The following is a 7,796-nucleotide window of genomic DNA, read 5'->3' on the forward strand; positions in this document are numbered from 1 at the left end:
CCAAGTCTGCTCCTTCAGCTGTAAGAATATCTTCGCAGGCTGTTGTGAGAATTATAAGAGAAAGGGATTAATGGTGCCTGGAACCAAAGATGCAAAATTAAAATATTCATTTCCTTCCATTTAATAGAAGATGCCCCGGGATCTAAGCTCTCTTCTAAAGAGAGTGGATGAGTAAGGTAATGTACCTGGGTAATAAGGCAAGGTAAATTTGGCAGAAGTCCAGGAAGAGGTTCAGTGGAAGGGAACCCAGTGCAAATCCTGCCAATAAAGATCTTGTAATTTCACCAATGTTTAAGACCAACAGCCATGAATGTAATTGGGCTAAGCAGTGCAACTACAAGAGGATAATTACTGAATTTTAACCTAAAGATTCTAACAGTCCTGGAGGTTTGGAGAATGGAGAAATAGAAGCAGACTGAACACACAGAAATATCCGGAGCCCCAGAAGGCTATAAGGAAGTGTCAGATCTTTTTTTTTTTTTTTTTTTTTTTTGTACTCAAGAAGCCATTAACTTAGTGAGACAGGACACACTTTTTGAAATGAATATAGAGTCTTAGAGCATTGTGTTTGTACATGCAAACACAGCTCCAGGAAAGTTTTCCAGCCACTTTTCACCAGCTGGCTGTCCTTCAGAGCCCCCAGTGGAGAAATCCTGGAGCAGCACAGATGTGCGTTTCTGAGCCTTGGCTGCCTTGCATTTTGGAGACCACCATCTCTCCAATCCTCATTCCTCACTCCAGTCCCAGCACATCTGGTCCACGCTGGTGGTGGTAGAGAGCCACTCAGAGGGGAGGCTGTTTTTCCCACCAAGGATACTAAGGACAGAGAAGAGAGGAAGGGAGAAGTGAGCTTGCAGCAGTCCAGAACCTCTTTCCCTTGACTGATAACCCAGAGACATGCAAGATTTATCCAGCCAGGCTTTTGAGACACTGTAACTTGCTGAACACGTCTGGGAGTGAAATGTCACACAATATAAAGAACAGCCTGGCACTGGCAGAGTTTCAAATTGGGGGTTCAGAGATCCAGGTTCTGGGTCAAGCTCTGAGCTTATTGTGTCAAATGAGGCAGTTGAATCAGAAGATTTCAAGGTCCTTTAGTTTCGTTATTCTATGTCAGAGGAAACAAGTCTCCAAGTCTGACCCGCCTTCTTGTGCTTGAGCCACTAGAGAGCCCTGCTGGTGAAGAAACGAATGAAACAAGTGTGTTCTAAGCCTGTTCCCCAGCTCTGTGCACTGTTCTCACATTCCAGCCTCACCACTCACTAGGACACATGCAAGATTTGTCTTGCCAGGTCATATGTAATATTGAAAAGTGGGACTCTCTTGAAAGCCCATTAATAATGGGTAATGAATCACTAAACATCAGTACCATGGCACAACACACCGCCACTAACACGATTGAATTGAACTTTTAGCTCTCCCATGCAAGGATGTCCAGAATATATGAAGTGAACAAAACAGTCATAGACACATATATACAATGGAATATTACTCAGCCATAAAAAGGAATGAAATTGAGTTATTTGTAGTGAGGTGGATAGACCTAGAGTCTGTCATACAGAGTGAAGTAAGTCAGAAAGAGAACAAATACCGTATGCTAACTCATATATATGGAATCTAAAAAAATGGTATTGATGAACTCAGTGATAGAGGAAGAATAAAGATGCAGATGTAGAGAACAGACTTGAAGACTTGGGGAGGTGGGGAAGGAGAAGCTGGAACAAAGTGAAAGAGTAGTATTGACATTTATATACTACCAAACGTAAAGTAGATAGCTAGTGGGAAGCAACTGCCTAACACAGGGAGATCAACTCAATGATTGCTGATGACCTAGAGGGGTGGGATAGGGAGGGTGGGAGGGATGCTTGGGAGAGAGGCTCAAGAGGAAGGGGATATGGGGATATATGTATAAATACAGTTGATTTGCTTTGCTGTACAGTGGAAACTGGTACAACAGTGTAAAGCTATTATACTCCAATAAAGATTGAAAAATAAAATAAAATTTTAAAAGTCATAGAATAATATAAATGTTATAACTTTATTGATGTGAATAACCAAAACAGCAAACAAAACCCCAAGAATTCCGTAATAAAAAAAGAGGGAAAAGAACTTTCCAACAAAGATTGAAAAGCCAAAAGCCACAAAAGGCTGAAAATTTTGACTACATAAAAATAAAAACTTGAGACTTCCCTGGTGGTCCAGTGTTTAAGAATCCACCTTGGCAATGCAGAGAATTCGGGTTCAATCCCTGGTCAGGGAACTAAGATCCCAGATGCCGCAGGGCACCTAAGCCCATGCACCTCAACTACTGAGCACGTGGACCACAACTGCTGAGCCCGAGTGCCACAAACTAGAGAGAAGCCCGCAGGCCACAACTAAGATCTCAATGAAGATCCTAAGTGCCACAACTAAGACCCAACGCAGCCAAAAATAAAATAAATATTTTTTAAAAATAAAATAAAAAATAAAAACTTAATAATAAAATAAGTTCAAAAACATGCATGGCAAAAACAAAGCACCATTATCAAAAACAAAAGAAAAATGATTATGAAGTAAAAGAATTTTTTTTCAACTCATAGACTAAAGGGCTAATCTCCCTAATGAATATAGAGCTCCTAGAAATCAATGACTAATAACGCAATAGAAAAATGGGCAAAGGATAGGACAATTCACAAAGGAGAAAATTTTAATGGCTCTAAGATACATGAAAAGATATCCTAAAATAAGATAAAAACAAATTAAAATATATTGAATAAAATATATTGGCATACTATTTTTTACTTCTCGGGTTGCAAAAATCTGATAACATTCCATTGATGAGGCTATGGAGGAAGAGGCCCTCTCACAGGGTGCTGGTGGGAGTATATTAGTGCACCCCTCTACAGAAAGCAGTCAACAGTGTTTATAAAAATTACAAATGCATATGCCCTTTAGCCTAGCAATTGCACTTCAGAAAATGTATCCTACAAATATACTTTACTGTGTACAAATAATGTATCTACAAAACGATTCATTGCACTATTTTCAAAATACTGGAAATAACCTAAATGTCCAAGCAGGAATGATCACAAAATTATGATACATCTGTACCATGTAGCTATAACAAAAAACAAGAAAACTCTTATGTACTGATATATAAAAAGATTTCTAAGCTGTGAAAAAAATGCAAAGTGCAGAACAGATTATGCCATCTTTTGTGAAAAGGGGAGGAGAACATATATTTGTTGTTGCTTGTAACTATATTTTTTAAATTTGAAAATTGCATGAAAAAATATTGGTGGTCTGTGGGGGAAGAGAGGACAAGGAAAGAGGGTGGGAATAAGCTTTTAAGGTTTTTAATAAACACAAAACATTTACTCTTGCTCCACGTGATAACTCATACAACTGTATTTAATTTTGTCATGTCATATCTGTGAAAATTGATAAGCAGAAGCCTCATTTAAAATGAGATCAGGGACTTCCCTGGTGATCCAGTGGTTAAGAATCTGCTTTCCAATACTGGGGATGTGGGTTCAATCCCTGGTCCGGGAACTAAGATCCCACACACTGCAGGGCAAATAAGCCCACAGTGCTCTGTAGCCCACGTGCCACAACTAGAGGGAGGCTGGCACACTGCAACAAAAAGCCCATGTACACTGCAACTTAGACCCAACACAGTCAAATAAATTAATTAATTAGTTAGTTAACTTTAAAAAATAAGGTTAGAAAGGGGAGCTCTCATGCCCTACTGCTCCACGTCAGTTACAGACCCAACAGAAAGAAGTAGCTTTGCATCTCCAACAGGAAGATTACTGCTTTACTACCCAGCAGGAGGAAGGAAGAATTTTTCCCTGCCTGGCAACAGCCAGCCAATGAGAAAGGGTCACAACTTAGCCAATGAAAAGCCACTACACTTCAAACCCGCAGTTTCCTCCAATGGACTCTGTTTAACAGCCCCTCCCAACGCCCCCTTCTCTATAAAGAAAATGGTCCTCTCCTTTGTTCTCTGAACGTGCCTGCAGTTCACTATAGATTGCATGGTGCAACCTATGCAGTTTGTTGTATAGATTGCATAGATCTATTGCAGTTCATGAACTGCAATTCTTTGTTGTTCCTAAGTAAACCCATTTTGCTGGTAAAATAACTGGTTGTTTTATTATTTTAGGTCAGCATATCAAATTAACTTCACAGCCCACTGATGGGCTCACAGCTCATAAATTGAAAACCATAAGTGCCAGTCTCCAGTTGCCAATGGTGTGGAAGTTACCCAGACTGATCTGCTATGATTGGACCCCATCTCCAGGCCCAATGATCCAGGCAGAGCTATCTATCTTCATGGATTCTGGTCTCGCCTTGTATAGAAACCGTAGATGTGTGCCCTGTCCTGAGCAAAGCCTTTTCAACACACAGTTATGTGTGTGTGTCTGAATAATTATTTGAGTTACAAAAGGACTCTTTGTTTTTTTGTTTTAGTTTGTTTTGCTTTTGGTTTGTGGTAAGCACCACATCACTGGAAGTGTGGGAGCAGAGACTGCCAGTGTGTCATAAAGTGGTTCAGCTTTGGAACCATGTTTGGACAAATGACCTTCACAGACTTTTTTTAACCTGTAAAATATATATATTTATATATATATATATATCACATAAGACGTCATTTTAGCTATTTTTAAGTGTACAATTCACTGGCATTAATAACATCCATAAGGTTATGTAACCATCACCACTATTTTCAAAAATTTTCATCATCCTAAACAGAAATTCTATACCCATTAAGCAATAACTCCCCATTTTCCCTTACCCACAGCCCCTAATAACTTCTAATCTACCTTCTTTCTCAATGAACTTGCCTATTCTAGATATTCCATACAATATTTGCCCTTTTGTAACTAGCTTATTTCACTTAGCATATTTTCAAGGTTCACCCATGTTGTAGAATGTGTCAGGACTTCATTTTTTATGGCTAAATAATATGCAATTGTATGTATATATCACATTTTGTTTATCCATTCTTCTGTTAATGCACATTTGAATAGTTGACACCTTCTGGCTGCTGTGAATAATGCTGCTAGAAAGAGCAAAATTGCAGTTCAAAATCAATACTCAAAGATTAATTATTTTCTATACACTAGTAATGAACAATCTGAAAAGAAAATTAAGAGAACATTTCTATTTTTAAGAGCATAAAAAAAATAAAATGCTGAGGAATAAAGTTAACCAAGGAAGTAGAAGACTTGTGAACTGAAAATACAAAATATTGCTAAAAAACATTAAAGAAGATATAAATAAATAAAAATCTTTCTCATGTTCATGGATTGGAAGACAACATTGTTAAGATGGTAATACTACCCAAAATGATCTACAGATTCAGTGCAATCCCTATTATAATCCCAATGGTGGTTTTTGGTTTCTGTTTTTGTTTTTTTTCAGAAATGGAAAAGCCTGTCCTAAAACTCATATGCAGTTGCAAGGAACTCCTGAAGAGTCAAAACAATTTTGAAGAGCAAAGTTGGGGGACTTTCACTTCCTGATTTCAAAACTTATTACAAAGCGTCATTAATCAAACTGTGGCACTGGCATAAGGATAGACATATAGATCAACTGAATAGAATTGAGAATCCAAAAATACATCATCACATCTATGGCCAACTGATTTTTGACAAGGGTGCCAAGACTGTTCAGTGGATAGAGAACAGTCTCTTCAACAAATGGAGACAGTAAAACTGGACATCAACATACCAAAAAAAATGATGTTGGACCCTTATCTTATACCATACACAAAAATTAATTCAAAATGGATCAAATTTTAGATTTAGCTTAATTTTAAATGTAAGAGCTAAAGCTGTAAAACTTTTAGAAGAAAACATACAAGCAAATCTATGTGACCTTAGATTTAGTGATAGTTTCTTAAATATGACACCAAAAGCATAGGCTATGACAACAACAAAAAAGTGGACTTCGTTCAGACTGAAAACTTCTGTACATCAAAGGAGCCCTATCAAGAGAGTGAAAAGACAACCCACAGAATAGGGGAGCATTTTTGCAAATCATACATCTAATAAGACCTTAGTATCTAGGATAGATGAATAACTCCTATAATTCAGTAACAAGAGAACAAATAGCCCAATTCTAAAATGGGCAAGGGACTTGAATAGACATTTCTCCAAAGAAGATATAAATACAAGTGGCCAATAAGCATGTGAAAAGATGCTCAGCATCATCAGTCATTAGAAAAGTGCAAATCAAAACCACAGTGGATATCATATCACACCACTTAGGATGGCTGTAATCAAAATAATAGAAACAAGTGTTGGTAAGGATATAGAGAAATTGAAACCTTTATACAGTTGCCAGTGGGGATATAAAACTGTGCAGTCACTGTGAAAAAGTCTGGCTATTCCTCAAAAAAGTTAAACATAGGATTACAATATAACCCAACAAGTCTACTTCTTGGTGTGGATCCCAAAGAATTGAAAGCAGGGGCTCAAATGGATTCCTTTTTAAAAAATACAGATGATTGAACTTGGTGTACCTCAAAATAAATAAATAAATAAATAAAATGAAGAAAAAAAATAAAAAATACATTTCTAGGGATTTCCCTGGTGGTGCAGTAGTTAAGAATTGGCCTGCCGATGCAGATTACACGGTTCGATCCCTGGTCCGGGAAGATCCCACATGCTGCAGAGCAGCTAAGCCTGTGCACCACAGCTACTGAAGCCTGAGTGCCTAGAGCCTGTGCTCTGCAACAGGAGAAGCCACCGCAATGAGAAGCCCACACATCGCAGTAAAGAGTAACCCCCACTCACCACAGCTAGAGAAAGCCTGCATGCAGCAAAAAAGACCCAATGCAGCCAATAAATAAATAAATTCATTAATAAATAAATAAATTTAAAAAATACATTTCTAATTTTGCAATAATTTTAGACTTACAGAAAATTTGCAAAGATAGTTTAATTTCCATCTATCCCTCATCCATTTTCCCCTAATATTAACAACTTACTTTACTATTTGTCTTTACTTTTGTCAAAAGCTAGAAACCAACACTGATACATACTATTAACTAAACTCCAAACTTGATTTAGATTTTGACAGTTTCTCTACCAATGTCCTTTCTTTGTCCTAAGATCCCAACCAGGATACCACTTTGCATTTAACTGTCTCCTTTGTTTCCACTGGTCTATGACAGTTTCTCAGACTTCCCTTGTTTTTCATGATCTTGACAGTTTTGAGGCATCCTGGAAAAATATTGTGTAGAATGTCGCTTGATTTGGTTTGTCTGATGTTTTTCTCATGATTAGACTGGAGTTATGGGTTTGGGGGGAAAATACCACAGAGGTGAAATACCCTTCTCATCACAGCATGTGAATATGACCTATCACAGATGTTAAACTTGATCACTTGGTGTATTAGTCTGCTAGGGATGCTGTAACAAATACTACAGACTGGGCAGCTGAAACAACAGGGATTTATTTTCTCACAGTTCTGGCTGCAGGAAGTTCAAGATCAACATGGCAGCAAGGTTGGATCCTTCTAAGGATTCTCTCCCTGGCTTGTAGATGGCCTCCTTTTCCCTCTGTCTCTGCCATGCCCCTCTTCATGTCTGTGTCCTAATCTCATACAGGCATCAGTCAGATTGGAATAGGGCTCTACCCTAATGACCTTGTTTAACCTTCCTTAAAAGTCCTATCTCCAAATACACTTTCACTATGGGCTACCTGGAGACCCTGGACTTCCTTTTGGCTCTAGTAGTCTGAGTTTATTTAACAGGGAATGCAAATTAAAAGATTTAGGAGAAGTTACTAGGAGTTGTAATCTCTAGT

Source organism: Hippopotamus amphibius, chromosome 8 (genome assembly GCF_030028045.1).
Source record: "Hippopotamus amphibius kiboko isolate mHipAmp2 chromosome 8, mHipAmp2.hap2, whole genome shotgun sequence".
Taxonomy (NCBI): domain Eukaryota; kingdom Metazoa; phylum Chordata; class Mammalia; order Artiodactyla; family Hippopotamidae; genus Hippopotamus; species Hippopotamus amphibius.